Source organism: Amblyomma mixtum, chromosome 10 (genome assembly GCF_055824585.1).
Source record: "Amblyomma mixtum isolate Tamu chromosome 10, ASM5582458v1, whole genome shotgun sequence".
NCBI lineage: Eukaryota > Metazoa > Arthropoda > Arachnida > Ixodida > Ixodidae > Amblyomma > Amblyomma mixtum.
In genome coordinates this window covers 124,693,010-124,713,119 of record NC_143021.1, presented here as the reverse complement: position 1 = coordinate 124,713,119, position 20,110 = coordinate 124,693,010, and the positions used below count along the sequence as shown (strand labels likewise).

The 20,110-nt window shown below is 51.3% G+C and overlaps 1 long non-coding RNA gene, 1 other non-coding gene and 1 pseudogene across 2 annotated transcripts; 2 read left to right on the top strand and 1 right to left on the bottom strand.

Moving 5' to 3' along the window:
• Positions 1-8,659: 8,659 nt before the first annotated feature.
• On the top strand, positions 8,660-9,789 carry LOC149326862 (uncharacterized). The gene is made up of 3 exons (XR_016286333.1): positions 8,660-8,749; positions 8,984-9,074; positions 9,660-9,789. It is a non-coding gene; the product is annotated as an uncharacterized LOC149326862 (long non-coding RNA).
• A 3,587-nt stretch (positions 9,790-13,376) lies between these two features.
• LOC149326861 (uncharacterized) lies at positions 13,377-14,951 on the top strand (annotated as a pseudogene).
• A 2,374-nt stretch (positions 14,952-17,325) lies between these two features.
• On the bottom strand, positions 17,326-17,399 carry TRNAT-GGU (transfer RNA threonine (anticodon GGU)). The gene has a single exon. It is a non-coding gene; the product is annotated as a tRNA-Thr (tRNA).
• Between the last annotated feature and the right edge of the window lie 2,711 nt (positions 17,400-20,110).

The window sequence follows — 20,110 nt, the reverse complement described above, 5'->3', positions numbered from 1 at the left end:
AAGGCTGTTTATCAATGTTTCGATGTTAGATATTTGGACTTTCATTTCCGAAATATCGTTACGGATAACAGCTTGACCCTCAAGCAACTCTTCAAACATTTCCTTCTGCGTGGGACCTGGGTTCGTTTCAATGTCCCCGCTGAGAAGCAACTTCCACACAAGAAGACATTCATAGTCAAGGTCAAGACACTTCCGTGGGCACGGCAGGACAATAATGCCACGACAATCAGTCCGTAAAGAACTACTGTGGGGACTAACCTGCAGAACGCAGAACTGGGTCCTGGTTAGCGTCATTGCCAATCCGCGTCCACCGTGCCCACAGAAGACGAACTGGTGAGGTGCTGCTTTTATAGTGGTGTTCCAAGGTGACGTCACACTGCGACTACCAGGTGGTGTCGCTAGCAGAGCCAGGTTGCCAGGAAATAAATATTCTGTCATCTGTCCAACATTGCAATCCGGATGAAGTTGATTGACGCCGACGATATCGCTTTCGTACCCGCACGTGTAGCCGCTCGTTGCCGTAGGTGCACCGATCTGGAAAATGCCCTGCAGAACGCAGAACAGAGTCCTGGTTAGCGTCATTGCCAATCCGCGTCCACCGTGCCCACGGCGGAAGCGGCCCCAATTTACGATTGCGTACGTACGCATGGGGCGCGCCTCTTTGGCTGTGGGCTCTATGGTGATGGAGAAGTGATCCGAGCCCCAGAGGAATGGTGCACGACGCCAGGTCACCTCGATGCCGCTGGACGCGTCGATGGTCGATGCGGGAGCCTGGCGATCCACGTCGTCGGTAGGTGGGCTGGCCAGTGTCGAGGGGAGTGAGTCCCAGCTGCGTTGCTGTGTCATGCAGGTCGTCGCCGCGCCGGTCGTTGCGCGCACTGCCCCACGCACAATGATGGGCATTGAAGCCACCAACTATGAGCTGGCGCGAGGCACAACACGACGACACTGCACGAAAACACAGCGCGTTCCACGCCACAGCTAGGCGCACATAAACAGTGGCCACTGATGTGTCAACACCCCCGACGCTCACTGTCCCTGCCACGCACTCCTGAACGTCACTCGTCGCCGCCGCCGTGCCGACGAGCGCGTGCTGGACGTCGCGCCGAACATAAATGGAGGCCCGCGATTTTCCGGGTCGATGGGCTGGGTCCCCGCAAGGGATTGATGCACATGACTCCTCCTCACACTTCGTTGGTGAATGGTAGCCGATGTAGCCGGGCAGCCGCCTTTGGGGCTCCCCATCCCGCAGCCGGACGTAAGTTTCGTGCAGCGCGATCACATCTGGTTGTTCGGATGTTATGCGTGAGCGGAGCTCAGCGTATCGCGCTGCAAGGGAGCGGACGTTCCATTGCAGGACTGTGGGACGGGGTGCTGCCCGGCGACTAGCCATGTTGTTGGCTGTTTAGTGCAGGAGAGCCTGTCGCTTCCTCACAGATGCGCCGACCCTCGGAGCCCTCTGGCAGGAGCACGCTTAGTGCTCGCAGCGCGGCCTGCAGGCGCTCGATTAAGGCATAGCGTGCGTCCAGAGGGGAGCCACCGGAGGTAGTGGGTGCGGGCCTCACTGGTGCGGTGCGGGAACCGGCCTGCTGCTTGGGATGTTGCCCCCGCAGCTTCTGAGGCCGGAGCTGCTGAGAAGGCTGCTGCTGCTGCTTGCTGTGGCCCGCAACCTGCGCATAGCTGCGCTTGCTTGGTTGGTGCTGTGCAGCCTGCGGCGCCGTTCCTTCACGTACAACCGCGCGCACAGCCCGTCTTGAGAGACGCACCTCTGACGAAGCCAAAATCGTGGCGACATGCCTCTCTCGTTGCCAGTGGGGGCATGAAGGGTCCGTGGCAGGGTGTCGACCGCCGCAGTTTGAGCAGCGCTATTTTCCGCTGGTGCACGCTCCAGTGTCGTGTGGTACACCGCAGCGGGCGCAGCGGACAGCAGCTCTGCTGGCCTTGGTGGCATGGCCCAGGCTGGAACAGCGGGAACACTGCAGTGGGCGCGGGCGGCAGGGCCGGACAGCGAGGCGCCGCCTGTAAATGAACACATGCGGCGGCGGGTTCGTGGCCATGCCACTAACTCGCGGGACTGCAGTGCTAAATATCGGCATACCAAGCCAGCCGCCCCTAGGGGCGGGAAATCCAGCGGGACGGGCAGGCAGCCACGTCACCCAAGCAGCGATGCTTCAAAACGAGAGACGCCTACTAGCGGGAAGGACGTCAACAGCTGTCCAGTGCAACCAGCGCCTCCACACGGCGGCCAGGAGAAGCAAGCCCGCTCTGAGGACAAGAATGACGCGGCCGGTTCCTGGGCCAGCGTCGTCAAAAATGGCAAACAGGTGAGCGGTTCAGGCAGGGTTGTCTCCTCCTCCCACCCCCTCTCCCCTCCCCCTCGCTCGGCGGCTGACGCTGAGCTCCACAACCTTGTAGCTTCTCTCCGGGCACAAAACGAGATGCTACTTGCCAAAATTGAAGCCTTAGAAGCTAAAACAACTCCCCCTCCCCCTAGTACCCCCGACGCGGACGCTATGGAGAGCGAGACGGCAGTGGCGCCGGCTCTGGAACCTTCCCTTGCCGAACTCGAAGCCCGTCTTAATGCGAAATTTGACACCCTGTTGGAAACTGCGATGGAACGCCTCATCGCTAGAGTCATGGAGGCCATCCCCTCTATGATCGCTCAACACGTCGCGACTAATACCCGCCTTTCTCGCAGAACCGGTCCTCTTAAGGACGTATCTGGTCGGCCCTCCAGATTGTCCCGCCGAGTAAATGACCTTGACGATGACGAAGACAGCTGCCCACTTCCAGTTGCTGAGCTTCAGCCCCTGGTATCTGGCTCGGGTGCAACCGCACTTCCACCTCTCACCTCTAAATCTGATCATGGCGGGATACCACCGGTGTAGGCGCTCCCCTCTTTCCAAATCGGCTTCCCCCATTACGATTACTCAATGGAACTGTCGGGGGCTCCGGTCCCGTTCCAAGCGGGCCGACCTCCGACTTTTCCTTTCAACCTTTCAGCATTTGCCTGCCGTAGTTGCCCTCCAAGAGCCAGGGAAAGGCGCCGTACTAACAAATTATACGACGTTCCAGCAGGATCCCTCGTCTTCTCTATTAGTCCATAGAAATTATACAGCCAAACAGGTCGACTTAGACATGCAACTTGAATACTCCTATGTAATGGTGACCCTCCTCCCACTCCGCAAACAGGACCCACCGCTACACATACTCAATGTATACTGCAATCCGAAATTGCCGAATGTATCATTTGCGGACCGCTTTAGCCGCGCACTGAGAGTTGCGGGTCTTGACCCCCTCCTGATTGTGGGCGATTTCAACGCTCCCGCTCGGATGTGGGGTTACTGCCGTGAAGAGAAGCGGAGACGCAAGTTGGCGGAGCTTGCGTCAACGCCGGGCCTCACTCTTCACACTGACCCGATCCATCCAACTCGTATATACAACTCCGTGACTAGGGATACATGTCCGGACTTGACCTTCACCCGCAACATTCAATATGCAGACTGGGTCAACACCGAGGAAACCCTCGGCAGCGACCACTGCCTCCTGAATACTACGATTAGGACCCTTCCTTTCGCGCGACCAACAACACAAGCCCGACTCCCAGATTGGACCAAGTTCAGGCAGAATTATAACAATGTCACACCCATACATGAGCAGGGCTACCAGTCTTGGTCACAACAATTGGTCTCTGGCCTTCGCTCCTCCGAAACTCAAATTCAGCTCTCAGAGGCGGTCTCGGACGTGGACAACCACCTCCTCCAGCTCTGGGAGGCCCGGCATTGCCTCGTCCGTCGGTGGCGCCGGCAAAAGCACAACCGGAAACTTAAAGCTCGCATCGCCGAGCTCACTCAACGAGCGGCTGAGTATGCGGCCCAACTCGCCGACTCCAACTCGGTGGCCCTATGCAATACGGCCGCGCGGCAAATGTCCAGCCGGAACACATGGCGACTCTTTCGCGCCCTAATTGACCCAACGCAAACACGCACGGAAACTCAAAAACACCTCCAAAGAGAAATACACAGCTTTCAGGGCAACACAAATCAATTGGCGCACAAGCTCCGGGACCAGTACTTGTGCACAACCCAGGACTCCCGCGGGCCGGCGTACTCTTATGCAGGTTCTGAGAACGTTGAGCTGGATCAACCGTTCCAGCTCCATGACCTGAGGGCGGCCCTGGCAAAAATGAAGCGTGGCACCTCTCCGGGTCGGGACAAAATTACAGTCAAATTGTTAGCCAACCTCCCCGACCCAGCATACCTGTCTTTATTGAATTACCTTAACTCAATCTGGCTTGGGGAAGTGCCACTACCCATCGAGTGGAAGACCGCCCTTCACCTTCATTCCTAAAGCTGGCAAGGCCATCAACACGGACAACCTCCGCCCCATCTCTCTGACTTCCTGTGTGGGCAAACTCATGGAGACGATGGTACGTGACAGGTTGTCCGAGTTCATGGAATCCAAACAACTTTTCGCAGACACCATGTTCGGGTTTCGCCCACACAGATCTGCACAAGATGTCCTGCTACAACTCAATCTGGCTGTCCTCGACCCCGTGGAATACCCTCACAATGACAAGGTCGTACTCGCCTTGGATTTTAAGGGTGCATTCGACAACGTTACCCACGAGATCATTCTCACCCGCCTCTCTGAAACTAACTGCGGCAGAAATGCCTTTCAATACATTCGGCAATTTTTAATTGACAGACAATCTTACATTCTGATCCAGGATAAAGAACATGGCCCTTTTCATTTAGGAACCATGGGTACACCCCAGGGCGCGGTGCTCTCTCCCCTCTTATTCAATTTGGCTATGATGCGCCTACCGGCCCAGCTGGACGCTGTCGCCGGTGTGCAGCATGCGCTGTATGCTGATGACATCACCCTGTGGGCCACGCAGGGTTCCCTTGCAGACATTGAGGCTAACCTGCAGGAGGCGGCGACCATAGTGGACCGTTATGCTCGCCGCTGCGGCCTCCAATGCTCCACCCAAAAGTCTGAATTTGTGCACATACGCCCCTCACCAAAGTGCACAGCCAAAATTTCATTGTCTCCGAGACCGGTCCAATCCCTGAAAATATCGAAGTCCGGGTACTGGGGCTCTTTATACATCAAGACAAACGGTCAGAAACAACATTGGCCAAACTCCGTCAGGTGGGGGACCAGGTGAGCCGCTTGGTCCGCCGGGTTTCTAACAAGCGCGGGGGGTTACGATTTAAGGACGCCTTGCGGCTGGCGCATGCATTTGTAACCAGTCGAATTCTATATTCGACTCCATACCTCCACCTGCGGAAGCAAGACGAGGATTCACTCGAAGTCATCCTCCGCAAAATTATTAAGCGGGCTCTAGGCCTCCCCGTGACCACCTCCAACAAGCGCCTCCTAGGGCTAGGCATGGTGAACACATTTCGGGAGCTCCGGGAAGCCCACTTGACTAACCAATACACACGTCTCTCGAAGACATCATCGGGTCGCCGCCTCCTTGCCCGACTACACATCTAACATACCACTCTGATGGAAGAGCGCGTACGTATTCCATCCCAGTGGAGATGCGCCCTCCACGTGCGCCCTCTTCCCGCGAACATGAACCGTGAGGACCATAATGGCCGGCGCCTGGCGCGGGCGGAAGCCCTGGCCCGCCACTATGGATCGAAACCCAGCGTATTCTACGTGGATGCCTCAGGCCCCCACCATGGGGGATGGTACACAGCCGCAGTCATCCACCAATCCAAAACAGTGAACGGCCTTACTTTCCGAGCCCCTGACATAACACACGCGGAGGAGGTCGCTATTGCGTTGGCTGCATCTGATTCCAATTCAAAAACAATTATTTCCGACTCGCGAGGGGCATGTCGGAACGTTGAGCAGGGCTGGGTACCGTATCTAGCCTACCGCATTCTTCAAAACAGCGTCTACACCGGTGACCCCGCGCACCGGCGTATCGTTTGGGCTCCCGCTCACATGGGCCTTGAGGGAAATGAGGCAGCTGACGCCGCCGCCCGCGCGCTCTCTCACCGGACATTCCCCTCCGACCCTGACGATCAGGAACTCGAATTTATTCCAGCTTACACCTTCAAAGACATCATTTTACTCTATCAATCTGGTCATGGTCTTTATCCCCGCCCGTGTAAAGGTCTGTCAAAGGCGGAGGAGCGGCTTCTGTCCGCCTGTATACTAATACTTTCCTGTGCCCGGCAGCTCTGAAACACTTCGACCCTTCTTTCTCGGGCAGCTGTCCGCACTGTGCGGAGAAGTCTTCGGACATCTAGCACATGGTGTCGGCCTGCCCCTCCAACCCTGCTATCCCCCCTCACCCCAACCCAACCCGGGAGGACTAGTAGGCGACCCTGCTCGGCTGCTCTGACCTGCAGGCCCAACGGGCCTTGGTCGGGCGAGCCTGGGCGGCGGCCGGTGCCACTGGGGTCCCGAACTAGGGACCTCCACCTAATATTTGTAAGTGCTGGCCCCCTCTGGGTCAGCTCATGCCTAACCTCCTGTATTATACCTGTACATAAATGTTTTTCCACCACCACCGAAAATCGGAGAAGCAGCGTGCTTCCCGACAGCGACGCCGACGTCACTGCCACCGCCGACTCCACTACGGCAAGCAGCTGGTCCTCTGAGCGGCGCGCGTCCACGCCGAACAGGAGCCCACTGGACTGGTTGCGAGGGGCTGGCTCCCTGGCGCATACAGCCAGGCCACGGATGACAGTTGTGGCCAGAAGCGAGCCGAAGGTAGCTGCGCAGCCGGTGTCCACCGCCACCACGTTCCGCCGCGTATTAACGCGAACCGCCAGCACGCCTGGGCGCGGGCCCAGCTCCTCAGCAATCTCCCAGCCCCGTTCACTGCTTATGGCCACGCCGCGTTCCGCTAGCCGGAACAGGACTGTCCAGTGGAGCTCCTCATGGACCGCCACAGCAGCAGCAGCTCTCTGCAGGGCAGCCTTTCGCCTTCGCTGTGCTCGGGTTGAAGCCTGGCGCCAGGGAATCAGGCTGGCGGCCTCCGGTGAGCACGAGGATGCCAGGAGGGCGTGGCATTCGTTGCTGTCAGGCACGCTGGCGGCGTGCGCCGCGCTCCGTCTGGGAGCCGTAGCTGCGGCCTCTGGGTCACGTGCCGGGTTTGCTGGCTTCTGGGCCGCGTCAGCCGTTGTCGTCACCGGCAGCTGCTCCCTCAGGGTGGGGGCTTGCGTTCCGGCGAGAGCAGGGGGAAAGCAGCCAGCACTGGCAGACACGCTGTTGTCGGCTGTCACCTCCCTGGCTCTTTGTCCTGTGGTCGCTCCCTCTGGACGCGGAGGGGGAGGTGAGACAGGGGCAGTGAGCTGCAGCGCTTCGCGCTTAGCAGCAGATTCCTCGCCCCCGCTGCCTTTGTTCCCGTCCCCCTCCTCAAAGTGGGTGGAACGGCGACGCTTGCGATGGGTGCTTTGATTCATGGCGTCGTCCCCCTCTTCCTCTTCTACAGCTGCTCCCGCCGCTGCTGGAATGTAGCCGCCGCCGAGTGGTGGCTGCTGGACCGGGCTGGCAATGGCGGCTTCCACGTGTTGGTCCGCGCGCGCCGCCATCGCAGCAGCACGTGGCGGAAGGACCAAGGTGCGTAGCGTTGCCTTCGCCGTCTCCGGAGTCAGGGCAGCGTGCTGTGTTGCGCGTTGCACGCACTCTATCCACCTCTCTAGCAGCGGAGATGATTCCATAGACTGCTCACGGCGTGCGCTCTGCGAACGAAGTCCGTCCGGCACAGTCCTAGGCTTGCGCAGTCCGCGGCCGCGGGCCTCCTGGAGGGGCTCCATAGCCGAGGGCCACGGGAGGTCGTTATCCTAGGTCCAGGTCCGTTGCTTGCGGGTCGTACGTGCAGGCGATGCGGGCCCAACCCGGTTGCTGCACGGCGTAGCTAGGCCAGGCCGAAGTCGAAGGAGCGTCAAAAAACACGTCCGACTCGGTCAAAGGTCAGAACCGGTCTTATGACCAAGCTCCACGTTTCCACGTTTGGGGCCTGACGTTGTCGTTTCCTTGCCTCTTTTCGCCTTCTCAACCACCTATGACGCATCCCCCAAACATTCCGTCATCCTTTGGCTCCTTTCTATCCTCCCTTTTTCCTCAAGTCCTACACAAACGCATTTTGCTCCAGCCGAGCCTCTTTTTTGGAACTGTGCTGGCCCCCACCATGCTAGGAGTTATTTTTTCTTTGTGATTTTGCGTGTACTGACCTTCTCTAACCTGTTTTCCCCTCGAGCCCAGCTACGCGCAGCGCCGCTTATCCACCTCCCTGGATTTCACTCTACCCATTTTCAGCTGCTCTTTCTCTTGCTATAACAAATTCTCCGAAAAATGTAAGGAACCTGACGACCTGACCCATCGTCGTCTTCTCCTCTCCCCGACATTTGCCCAACGAGTATCGCCTGCAGACAGCAAGCGGCGAAAAGCCACACAACCAGCGCGCCGAGGAATGATGTCCGCGCAAGTTGACGACGTTCGTCCTGTCCGCATTCGAAAATCCACATCTGATAGATACTTTGTGACGACTATGACGTAATTCAGTAGCCTGGCCTGCAACATTCTATTTGTGAGTACCACCATACTTTTATCTTGAAATGTGTTCGGAAATGAATATGGTTCTTGGCCTAATTGGTGTTTTGACTCAGTGCCGACCTTTTTTTTTCTCCAGCAGGAAAAGCGAAAGCGGCAAAGCAATGGGGCGACTTCTGTAAGCTGATTTTCATTGCGAAATGTGCAGTGCAGAGGAGTGCACAGAATGGTGAGAAGTTTATTTTTCATACTTGGTGTAATGAATTTACCGCACGCTGACTACCTATTCAGTCAGCGAGGTAGAGTGTCGTGTGGCCCGACCCATGTTGCGTTCATGACGACATTGGTCGTATATCGTTTGTGCAAGATGAGTCTGACAAGCCTTTATTCTTCCATTGCAGCAAGCCTGTCGGAGCATATGTACTATTTCCGTGCCTTTTCCCTTTGTCGTGGCCACTTGCAGGCGTACCAGAAAATGCGGAATTCCTACCCCATGTTGTCTCCAAATTAATCACCCGTGGACTATCGAAGAGTGCTTTCGTGTGGTTTTTCAAGTAAGTGTTCCGTCTCACATGTTATATGCATGCGAATAGCATCGATATTCTGCTTACATATTTTTAAGGTGTGCTCAGTCTTCTGCGTTCAGCGCACTTCGCAAAAATACGCATGCAGTATTTGCGTAGAATATATTCGTCCACACGGAAAAACTTTCTTCGAGCTTCTATTGACGTCCGCAAGGAGATAAAATCTGTGCGATAACTTCTTTTTAACAAAAAGGCAAGAACCCAGCTCGTAATTTCGATGCAGTTTTGATAGTAAATCTAAAGATATAATTATTTGTATTAAACACTGTATCTTATTTTGTGACTTTTAATATGCTTTTCAGGGTGTGGCCCGGCGGATTAGGTTTAGAAATTAGCCATACGGCACAAGGAAAATTTGGTAAATTCGATACCACGTTTTGCAAATAATGTGGCGTATTTATAAGCATTATTTAGAAATTATTCTATAAAGATGTGTTGCGAGTATCTTTTCTCGCACACTCTGCGCCACAAAATTCGCTGTGTTACTTCAGTTATTGCATTTTTCCTGCGGTGGTCCTACTTACACTGATGATCACATTGTGCATCTCTTTGCAGCTTCGATCTACAGTGAAGTCGCCGTGCAAGAGCTTCGCGAGGAATTGGTTTCAAGGCAGCGCAGAAGTTCTCTCAGAATAAGAGTGCAACGATTAGTGCCCATATGACTCATCAGTTCGGTGGCTCCCAGCACAGTGCATCTCAGAATGTACTGGCACCGTAGACGCAATAAATTTGGCTCCTTGAATCCTTATTACTTTCTTTTTTTTGCTTGTATGCTGGCTGCTTACATGTAAAATGTGATATATACAAGCACCGACAGGCGGAATACCAGCAGAATAACTCTGTATTTTCTTTGGCGAGCCCACACATATCAAACGGCTGCTGGCAGTCTTGCATGAAAGCTTGGCTGTTGTGACCAACAACAAATTGCAGAATACACAGAAAAGAGTCTGGAATAAAACTAGCAAGACACGCCATTGCATACACTTTCCACCTGGCCTTGCAATTTATAACCCCCATCTAAATGATATTGGCAGTGCATTAGGGATGAATCTTGAACCAGGGAGGAAAAACTGGCTCATGGGCCTAGTCCTGGCGCGAACTCGAGACCATTATTCAAAGAATGGCTGAGCATGGGCATACCCCTGGCGCCAACGTCATGCCGTTATTATGCGAGGCATATTGCTAGAGCAACCACTCACGCCGTCGGCGTGGCACCCCTAGACGTCACACCACGTGGCACCGTGACGTCACACCACGGGACACCGTGACGTCACACCACATGACACCGTGACGTCACACCACGTGACATCGGATGAGAGAGGCGGCCTCCACCTCGCGCCGTCGCCGTGGGACCCCTAGCCGTCACGCCACGTGACGCCGTGACGTCGTCATGACGATGCCATCGCACAGACGCCGGAATGTCCTCGAGCGGCATTCCCGCGCATTTCGAACGCGCGTTCACACTCGGTGTAGGTGAAACGCTCGCTCCGCCGGGCAGGCAGACGCGGTTTCCGTGGCAATCCAGGCGCTCACCCAACGCGCGTCTCGGGGTTAGTCGGCGTTCCGCTGTAGCCATGCCGTTGTCTTCCCCCACGACGAAGGCTTCTAGTGGTTGTATTAAAATGACCAAGTATGCAACCAAGGAAAGCCATGTATTACCAAGCCTAGCCACCAATATGCTTCGCATCTGACTAGGCTTAACCTTAGCTAAGCCTCAGCCATAATTTTTTGTACACCGGCTGAATATGGGCAAAGTGTCGATGTGAATGGTGTGTCATTATTATTAGACTGGCTGAATGTGGGCACTGTCTTGGCGGAACTTCGGACCTTTGTTGACAAACTGGCTGAACATAGGCTCAGCCCGGGCAAAGACGATGGGCAACTGCCGGTAGTAGACTGGCTGGGCATAGGTGCTATCTTGGCATAAATGACGGGCCATTGCTGGAAAAAGTCTCTTTTTCCCCAAACGCCGATGTAGGACCTATATTAATGTCAATTTTCGCCACTCTTTTTCCACTGTCGGTCCAATCTTGTTGTGCTGCTTGGGATGTTTCATATTCTGTTCTTTTTTATTTTTGCTCCTTTTCTTAAGTTTGTTTTTATTTTTATTTTCATATCTTTATCTTTAATAAATATGCAAGGTCTGACTCCCCAACCACTTTAATGGAGATTAATAAAATTGAACTACTTGAACATCGGCGAAGAAAGCTTAGGTTAGAATTTATTTCTCTCTTATTACATAACAATTTTGGTTTGGATCCCTCATCATACTTAACGCCGGCACCAACCAGACAAACTAGTCAACACCATCCCAGTTCTCTAACCCCTATATCCGCTAGAACAGACACTTAGAAGTTTTCGTTTTTTTCGCGCACAATAACAGATTGGAATCAGCTAGTAAACCATTGTGCCATGAGTTTTAACCAACTTTTACTATATTGGGTTTTTTTGAAATATTACGTTTTTTTCTCTCTTGATTCACTTGTTCGCCCACCCTGCTTGGACTCAGTGTCCGCAGTATTTTGTAAATCAATAAATAAATATCTTATACTTATTCTGTTTTTATTTTTGATCATTTTCTTATTTTTATGTTTCATTTTTCCTTTTCTTGACTTTATTCCTTTTATTTTGTTTACGAAACCCATGCATTCACTGGATGCGCCTTTATTCATGCTCGAACCTTTAGCCTTCGTGCCGGAACGGTAGCGTCTCCGCTTCAAGTGCCAAATGCCCTGGTTCGATGCCCACCCTCGGCGCAGTTTCTTTTGGGACGTTAAACCCCATAAATAAACAAACAATCTTTTTAAGCAGTGACGCCGAAAGGCGGACAAATCTGCCGACACGGCTGCCGATGCGTCTGTCGACACGGCTGTCGACACGGCTGCCGGCGCGTCTGCTAACGATAGTATGAGGCATTAAAGGCGTTCGCCTTAAAAACCAGTGTCTGGAAACCGGACGACACAACGCGCCAGCTTCTGCGCTGTTTTTCAGCATGCGCACTGCGTTTTCAAAGAAGTCAGTAAGCAAGAAAAATTACATACTCTTACTGGTTAACTGTGCACAGGTGCCCTCACTGAGCTGTAGTCAATCAGCATCACATTACAGGCGCTGACTTGTTAGCAAGCAGAACGCAATAATTGCCTATTAAAGTCTCTAGCGTACAGAGCGGCAGCCTTACCTGCTCAGGGTGGTGTTTGTAACCAGAGCAGCCACATACGCGTATGAATCTATGTGGAGGCTTTAGTTACGATAGGGAGTGTGCTCATTGCAAGACTTGCTCTCGCAAAACACCATGGTGCTCTGGTCCGCGAGCGGCAGAATCATTGTTCCATCCCGTGATGGTAGAAATGAGCGACCGCGATATCGCTGCGAGTGCTACGTCGAAGAGCAGTCTTTCCCTGGTAGACTGTAGTGAAGTATTATCCACGTAGCAGCTGCAGTTTACGATATACGAAACGATCTGACACGGTATATGTACACCGCGGCCAGACTAGCTTATATCCGCTTGCCTCGCTATCCTGCACAATGGCGGCGCTGCACAGTGTCGCCAGAGCTCGCCGTCGCTTTTTAAGGCGTTGCTGGAATTTTTGCGACCCGCCTATCACGTCAAAGATTGAAGCAGCGAGATGTATTCCTTCTGAAGCGGGCCAGCAGTGCGCGTCTTCTTCTGAACGCACGCTGTAACGTTTATCCGTGCAGCGCTGTGGTTTGGGGCGTGCGCACGCCCGCTACACCCGGTGGGAGGCGCAGTGTTCTGAGCTGATCATGTATTATCCGCTGAGTCGCTGCGCACGAAAACTCACTGCGTACGTTCAACTAAAAGTGTCTATTAGACGCTTTTAGTTGGCCGTACGTAACGGGCTTACGTACGCAACGCTCACTACGTTGCGTACGGTACGAATGGCGCGTCCATGACACTTTTAGTTAGCCGTACGTTAGCGTCCTTCCTATTGGACGTACCAAACGCATCCTGAAATTATCCGCTGTGCTCTTCCGCGCCATCTGGCGTAAGAAACTAGAACTGATGCTTGAAAAGTTCTTGACAGCAGCCAAGCCAAGCCTCTCGCCAATCTTCCTCCAGCCGTTCTCGCTGTCTTGTTTACTCGTGGTTGTGATCAGGTTGTGATTCTCGTGTGCTCCGCGACTACCGCAGCAGCTTTCGAAATGCCGAGAAGCATTCTTTCGAATCTTTTGGTGATTTCCACGCTGCAGTGGGATGACATTGACGCTTTAATAATGCGCAATGTGGAGCGACGGCTCTTAGGGAGCAGTTTGATATCAGAAGAGATGGGCCATGGAATACGTGAAGAATATTTTAGGTACCGTTCGCGGCACGGGCTGTTTGACATAAACAAGTGTGACCCAACGGTACTCAAGCAGATGTGCCGATTTGAGAAGAGCGACTTCGACGAACTCTGCAACGCCCTGCTGGTGCCGCAAATGCTCACCACTGCCCAAGGTTTAATTGTACCAGGTCAAGAAGCATCGTGCCTGACGTTGCGCAGGTTGGCATACCCCAACAGGTGGTGCGATCTCGAAGAGATTTTTGGCCGGCACTCTTCGGTTATGTCAAGTGCGGCAAGCATAATGCTCAGTCACATTTTGCACAACTTCGACCATCTGCTCAGTGATTGTAATAATCACTTGTGACTTTCGCCTCCTTCGCTGCGGAGCTTTGCAAGGGTAAGTGAAATGTCAGCATGCAACAGGCACGTAGCCAGGAATTTTTTTCTGGAGGGGCCCAAGGTAATTTCTTCTAGGTGGAGGAGGAGGGGGGGGGGAGGGGTTCTTCAGGCCCTCTCTTGGATACGTGCCTTACATGTAACCGTATCCGATGTTCGAAAATAAGCTTTTATTCGTGTTCTGCATTTTTGTGTTCACTCTGTATGCCTGATGATAACCTTTTAGGAGCCAATATTAGCCTAATAAATTTCTATTTCCATCGTAGGCGAATAACAGTCCGTAGTAGATGTTTGTGCTGAGACAGCAATATTTATTAGGCCCTTATTTGTTTACAAGAAGTTCAGGCTGTATTAGACTCCACTGTGAAATGGAAATCTGTATCATTAGCAATATTACCGTCATAGCTATTACTTTCGTGTATTGTAATAGCAGCCATCTGCATTTGGTATATTTGTTTTGGAACTCCCTCACTTGTCTAGTGTGAAGAGTAATAGGCATATGTTGTGAATTACTATAAAAACAAACATGTCATCTTTTTTATGAACAAGTCTTTTACGACTAAATGTTTGCAATGTGCCCATTAATTCATTCAGGCTGATGCGCTGACCGACAGCTTTCTAGCAACACATAGGGCCGGTCTGATTGCAGTACAAATAGGCACTTGTTGCTCTATTTTTCTTTGTGGTGTTGTGGCTTTTCTGACACGTTAGCGTCCACGCATTCGAAATAGGGAACCCTGCCAGTGTTTGCCCGCCGAGGGTACTCCACTGCACCACTACATGAACTGCTCATCAGATTCTCTATGGAAATATTTTGTTACACTTACAGCAAATAGGCTTTTAATCCTATTACAGTTCTGACTACAGTAGTCATATACTTCAACTCGTGCCTTTTTTTTTCTCACAGGCTGTTCAGAGGAAAGGTGCTCCGCTACCAAACTGTTGGGCTTTCATCGATAGGACAGCTCGTCCAATATGCCGGCCTAAAAGAAATCAAAAGTTGTATTTTTCAGGCCATAAAAAGATGCATGTGGCCAAATATCAATCTCTCATGTGCCCAAACGGCATTTTTTGCCAGCTTGACGGGCACTACCCTGGAAGTTACCATGACGCAAGTGAGTCAATATTGCTACAAAACTTCAACTTGCAACTCTCTGAAGCATAAACCATGTGTACCTCAGACAGAAGCTAGCAGACAGGACAAGCTGTAGTGGGGCTCCTGTAGCAATCGTGGGAAGTCCTACGCATTGTAGGGGGTAAGACGAGAAATCTTACTTTCAGAAGGCTTGGAACACTGGGGCTGTGTTACGCTTGGGCTCTAAACTTTAGACAATGGCTCTAGACATATTTGCACTGCTTATCTTAATCCAGAAATTACACACAAAGTTCAAATGTCCATGCATTTTCACAGAAAGCGTAGTGTTGCATTGTGAGATGCTTTTTTATGTATATTCTTGCTTTGAATACAACACACTCATTGAAATAAAAAGGAGGTGGTTATTGCATTGCTTAAAAGTTGGTGCTTTTGTGGCTGTACTTTATGCAGGAATATTCCTAGAGAGCGGCTTGTACTCAAAGCGGAAAAGAGTCGTTGCAAATGAACGCTTGGTGATTTACGGTGACCCAGCTTATCCGCTCCGGCCTCTGCTAAAAAAGCCTTAAGGTGGCTGTCGTCGGATCCCAACCCAAGATGCTTTCAACTGCGGGATGAGCAAAGTCCACCAGGCAGTTGAGTGGGGTTTTGGAAAAGTTGTGGCAGAATTCGCCTTTCTTGACTTAAAAAAAAAAGCAGAAACTTCTGATGTACAAAGTGGCAACAATATTTGCCAACTGCCACACTGCTATGTACGGCAGTCAGGTGTCGGACTACTTTCACCTGGTAACACCCAGCCTACGGGAATACCTAAAGCCGCAGCAAGCGTAATGAACTGTTTGTGCACAATTTTTTTTCTTCATGTTTTAATCGTGTTTGTCTGAAATTGATTTCTTTTCCTTGATTTCTTCTTGCATTTAATATGCGTCTGTATATAGTTTCTTATTATCTTGTTTATCATATGCTTGTATTTTGTTCCTTATTACCTTGTATTTTTTGTGCTTTTGTGCTTTCACTTTTTCACTTTTTGTGCTTGTGCTACTATTTGCGCTTTCACTGTACATGTGCCCCTTTACACAGTGCTCCACCTTGGGAGCCTGTATGTTACACTGAATAATAAATAAGGAAATCATTTTCCACACCAAGCTAATGATTTATTTTTGACAGCAGTCCCTCAATGAGAGCTGTGAATTCCTGCCTTTCCTGTGCACGGGCTTTGCGCTCGACTTCTCTTTCCCTCGCGCGTGCCTGCCGCTCTTCCTCTCTCTCACGGAGTTCCATGAGCGTTCGCTCCTTCTCCCAAGCAAGCTGGCTTTCATCCAGAGCAAGCCGGCGTAATTCAACCTGAGAGGTCTTTTCTTTCATTATCATTTCATGCCTCATCCTCTTCAGCATGAACTCATCATCGGCTTGTTCCTGTTTCCGTTTCCCTGCAAAATGGCAACAAGATTCCCAACATGAGCAAAGCATGCAAAATATGCCATTATTTAGGTAGATTAAAAGATAGTTGTGCCATTTCCAATCATGGCTTACATAATGTTTGATGTGCACTGCAAAAAAAGATATGAGAGGACAGAAAACGTGGGACACAGTGCTAACAACTAGTCTTCATTGTGGTGAATGCATGTACAAAAGAGCAACGCCAAGCAGCAATCTCTGCAATACAGCCCAGGATGACAAAAGAGAACTGGTGGTGTTGGAATTGTAGTCCACAAGCCCAGCGTTCAGGCATGGCGAATATGACCCACAAAGCATGAGTCGCACGTCGAAGAATACAATGCACCAGATTTGACTAACATAATGCAAAGCTCTGCAAGTGCAAACTCGAAGGGATAGAGAGATACGCCTGAGTCAGCTACGCAACGTCAACTAGAGGGCTTTTGTCTGTCCCATTCTTGAAACTTTTGGTCAGTAGGCTGATGCTGTCCTTCACCCTTTGTTTGAGTCGGTACTTTGAGAACCACGAACTTGCCACTTTTGTATGTTGAACCGCTTTAAGTTGTTCTTGGTGCACTGTTTTCACTTTCCAGAAAACATGCCAACAGAATGGCACATCCCCAGCAAGTGACACAGCTTTACACTAGGGGTACTCATAATCTTGTTTTTGTGATGATTTATACTCAAGGTTGTACTCATTAGCCAACATTGCGCCTAATCTGTGTTCTGTGCTCTGGTCCCTGTTCTCTTTGTGTGCTGTATGCACAAAGATACTAAACCAAGCAGCATGATAAAACGCTTCCTCCTGATTTTTTTTTGTTTCCAGGATTAAAATTGTAGAGGCAGCAGCAAGTAGTGCAGGGCTGATATTTAATTATAATTCTGAACTACTTTTTATGATACTATAATAAGGGAGTAATTACTCATTGGCATCCACCCAAGCGCAGCCATACGGCTTCAAAGGAAAGCTATAATCTTTCTCAGAAACTTCGTAGTTAAAGAAAAATTCGTCCTGGTCCGGGGTTCGAACCCGGGACCACTGCTTCACCGGAGCAGTCGCTCTACCAACTGAGCTAACCGGGACGGCAAGCTTATGGTAGGGCGAGAGCGAATTGATCAATAACTCGAAATGGGAACAGTGTTGGTCAAATGTTTAGGGGAATCCCCCAAGGTTGAGTTATACTTATACTGTTCACGTGTACCGTACTGCACAAGCACAAGGGCTAGGTATTGAGGCACTTAATACAACCCGTGAGTATTGGATTTGCAAACTTACCTCGCACTATATACCTTCGAGCTTCTCCACTGCTCGATTCGTCCCCTCTCGGCTGCCCTGTGGGGGTGCTATCTTGCCATATTGAATGCACAGGCTGGTCTTCATCAGGTGTGCTGCATGGCGTGCTTGAACCCTGGTCAGCCGTACCGGCAGCCCCCGACATCATCGAAGCGAACAGTTGCTCGGTAATGGGCGTCATACTAGTGCCTGCAAAGAGGTTATACAACTGCAATCAGGATGGAAAAAAATTGTCAGAGTTTTAACTTGGTTAAACTGATTATAGAGCAAAAAGCATGGACACGTCTTCGACTTCATCATAGTCAACAGATTTTGCCCAGGTCCAAAAGAGTACAATGACCGACACATAGGCAAAACAACTTCAATAAGATCTCTGCAAAGCTGTTTTTTTTTGTGACACTATTTTCCATGAAGAATCAGGTACGTAAGAAACTGGATGTTTGGTCAATTTCACGGAAATAACCATATGTTCCACAAGTGATACGACAAACAGTCGGTGCAACAAACATCAGCAAACCTCTTGCCAAGCATACCTGACAAACTGTGCGTACAAACTGATCCTCCATATCTCGCAAGAAGATGAAGCAGTTAACTACTTGATGCAAGAATGAGTGCAATACAGAAAGGCCACCAGAGAGTTGTGTATCTGACTGGATGAATATGCTGGAGAAAATGACAAATTTGAATTGTTTTAGTGTGATCAGTTGTCTGTAAACCACATCACCTGTCTGATTTGACCAGGGTGTATTTGTTTAGTGAAATAAAGGTATTGAATTAAAAAACTGCGGCGATAGCCTAGTGCTTCTGCGCAGCGTCTTGCGAAGCTGCTTGGTTCGCGTCGCCGCGGGTTCCGCTTCCATACGTGGATATTATTTTTTTTTCGCTGTTGCTAGTCAACAACACCAGATCCAAAGATAAGATTCTTGGCGTCGCTGTTGCTAGGCAACCGCACAAGATGTATAAGTGACAAACTTCGTCGGTGGTGTTGGCGTCGCTGTTGAAAGGGACAAGATCCAAAGATGACATAATTCTTGGTCGCTTTTCGTGAGCGTATAAGTGCTTTTGCACTAAAACACTTATGTGTTGCATAACGGCCATACGTCACAAGTACGGCGTACTTACAGTGATCTCCGAAGTCCGGACCAGCGCTGCCACCACTTGGCTCTGTCGGAGCATAGTGTGCAGCATGACCATCTCTCTCAGAGTTAGCGTCTCTGCGCTCTGCTGCGGCACCACTTGGCACAGGGCACGTAGCCGGGCTGTTCAAACTTTCTTTGCGCCCATTCAGAGCACTTATTTTGTATTCCGTGCCCTGCACCAAGCCCATTACGTCCTGCAACAGCCGGTCCCTTTCAGTGTACTCCTCCTCAATGCCGGACCTATAAGGCAGCATTTCAGCGAGTTAGCTTTTCCACGACAATGCAAGAAACAAAAACTTATTTTTGCAGGTTCTTGCGGTCGTTCGTCGCATATCGCGACACCAGGAAATCGAGGCGTTCGCGCACCCCGCGCGAGCTGCAATTGATGCCCAGCGTTTCCCTCAGCCGCAGGGCTATCAAATCCCACTGCTCCGTGTTGCGGAACGGGTCACTCGCCTGAACTTCGAGCAAAAGCGCAATGTGCATTTGCAGAATGTAAAACACACGGCCGTTGTTTCCGCTGGCACCAGCATCTTCTTTCTTGCGGCTAGCCATGTTAGCGGCCATACTGAAAGACGTTCTGGCCTGACGCGAGATCTCGCGAGACCCTCCCACAAGAGGTCAAAGCGCATCAACGCTGGGTTGCAGAAATTTTCACCCGTAATTACTGGTAACGAAGCTGGCTGCATAGCGAGTCTTTTTTTTTTGTTCCAAGAAAAACTATGCAAGCAGAAGAAAATGAAATAATTGACTAATAGCCCGAGAAGTGCTCCGCCAGGTGTCGTTGCTACGAGGTAAACACGGTTAGGCCTACAGCTTGAAAATCGCCAAATTATCTGAAACACAGGGGCTAGTTATCGCTTATACTTCTGCGTGTGGGCAAGAGTGTGCAAAATAAAAGCGAACCGCTACCATTTGAGCGAGCTATCCCGTCGGAGAATGCAGCGGCAACATGTATTTATTTCGAAGCGGGCGAGCTGGGCTCCGCCATCTTGTCAACGCAACCCGTAACGTAGCCCGTAGCGCGCGCACGCAACGACACCACGCGTGCGTACGTACGTACGCAAGCGGCCCAGCGGTACGGAACGTTCTGCGCATGCGCACTCGCGACCCGCAACGTTCCTGCGTACGTAACGCCGTTCCGTACGGCCAACAAAAAGTGTCTATTGTGAAGTATGCGGCGGCACCGGTCCGTCCAGTTTCAGCACCACGCACATACCTGGTTTCCCGTTCATCGCCCACAAGCATAACGGATGCATAACTCACGGAAGAATCGATGACCTGGAGGTGGGACCTCAGTGCGAGACAACAAGACTCTCTTAGCTGCAGAGCGAGAGGCAGCCTCAGTGTCAGCTTTTGAA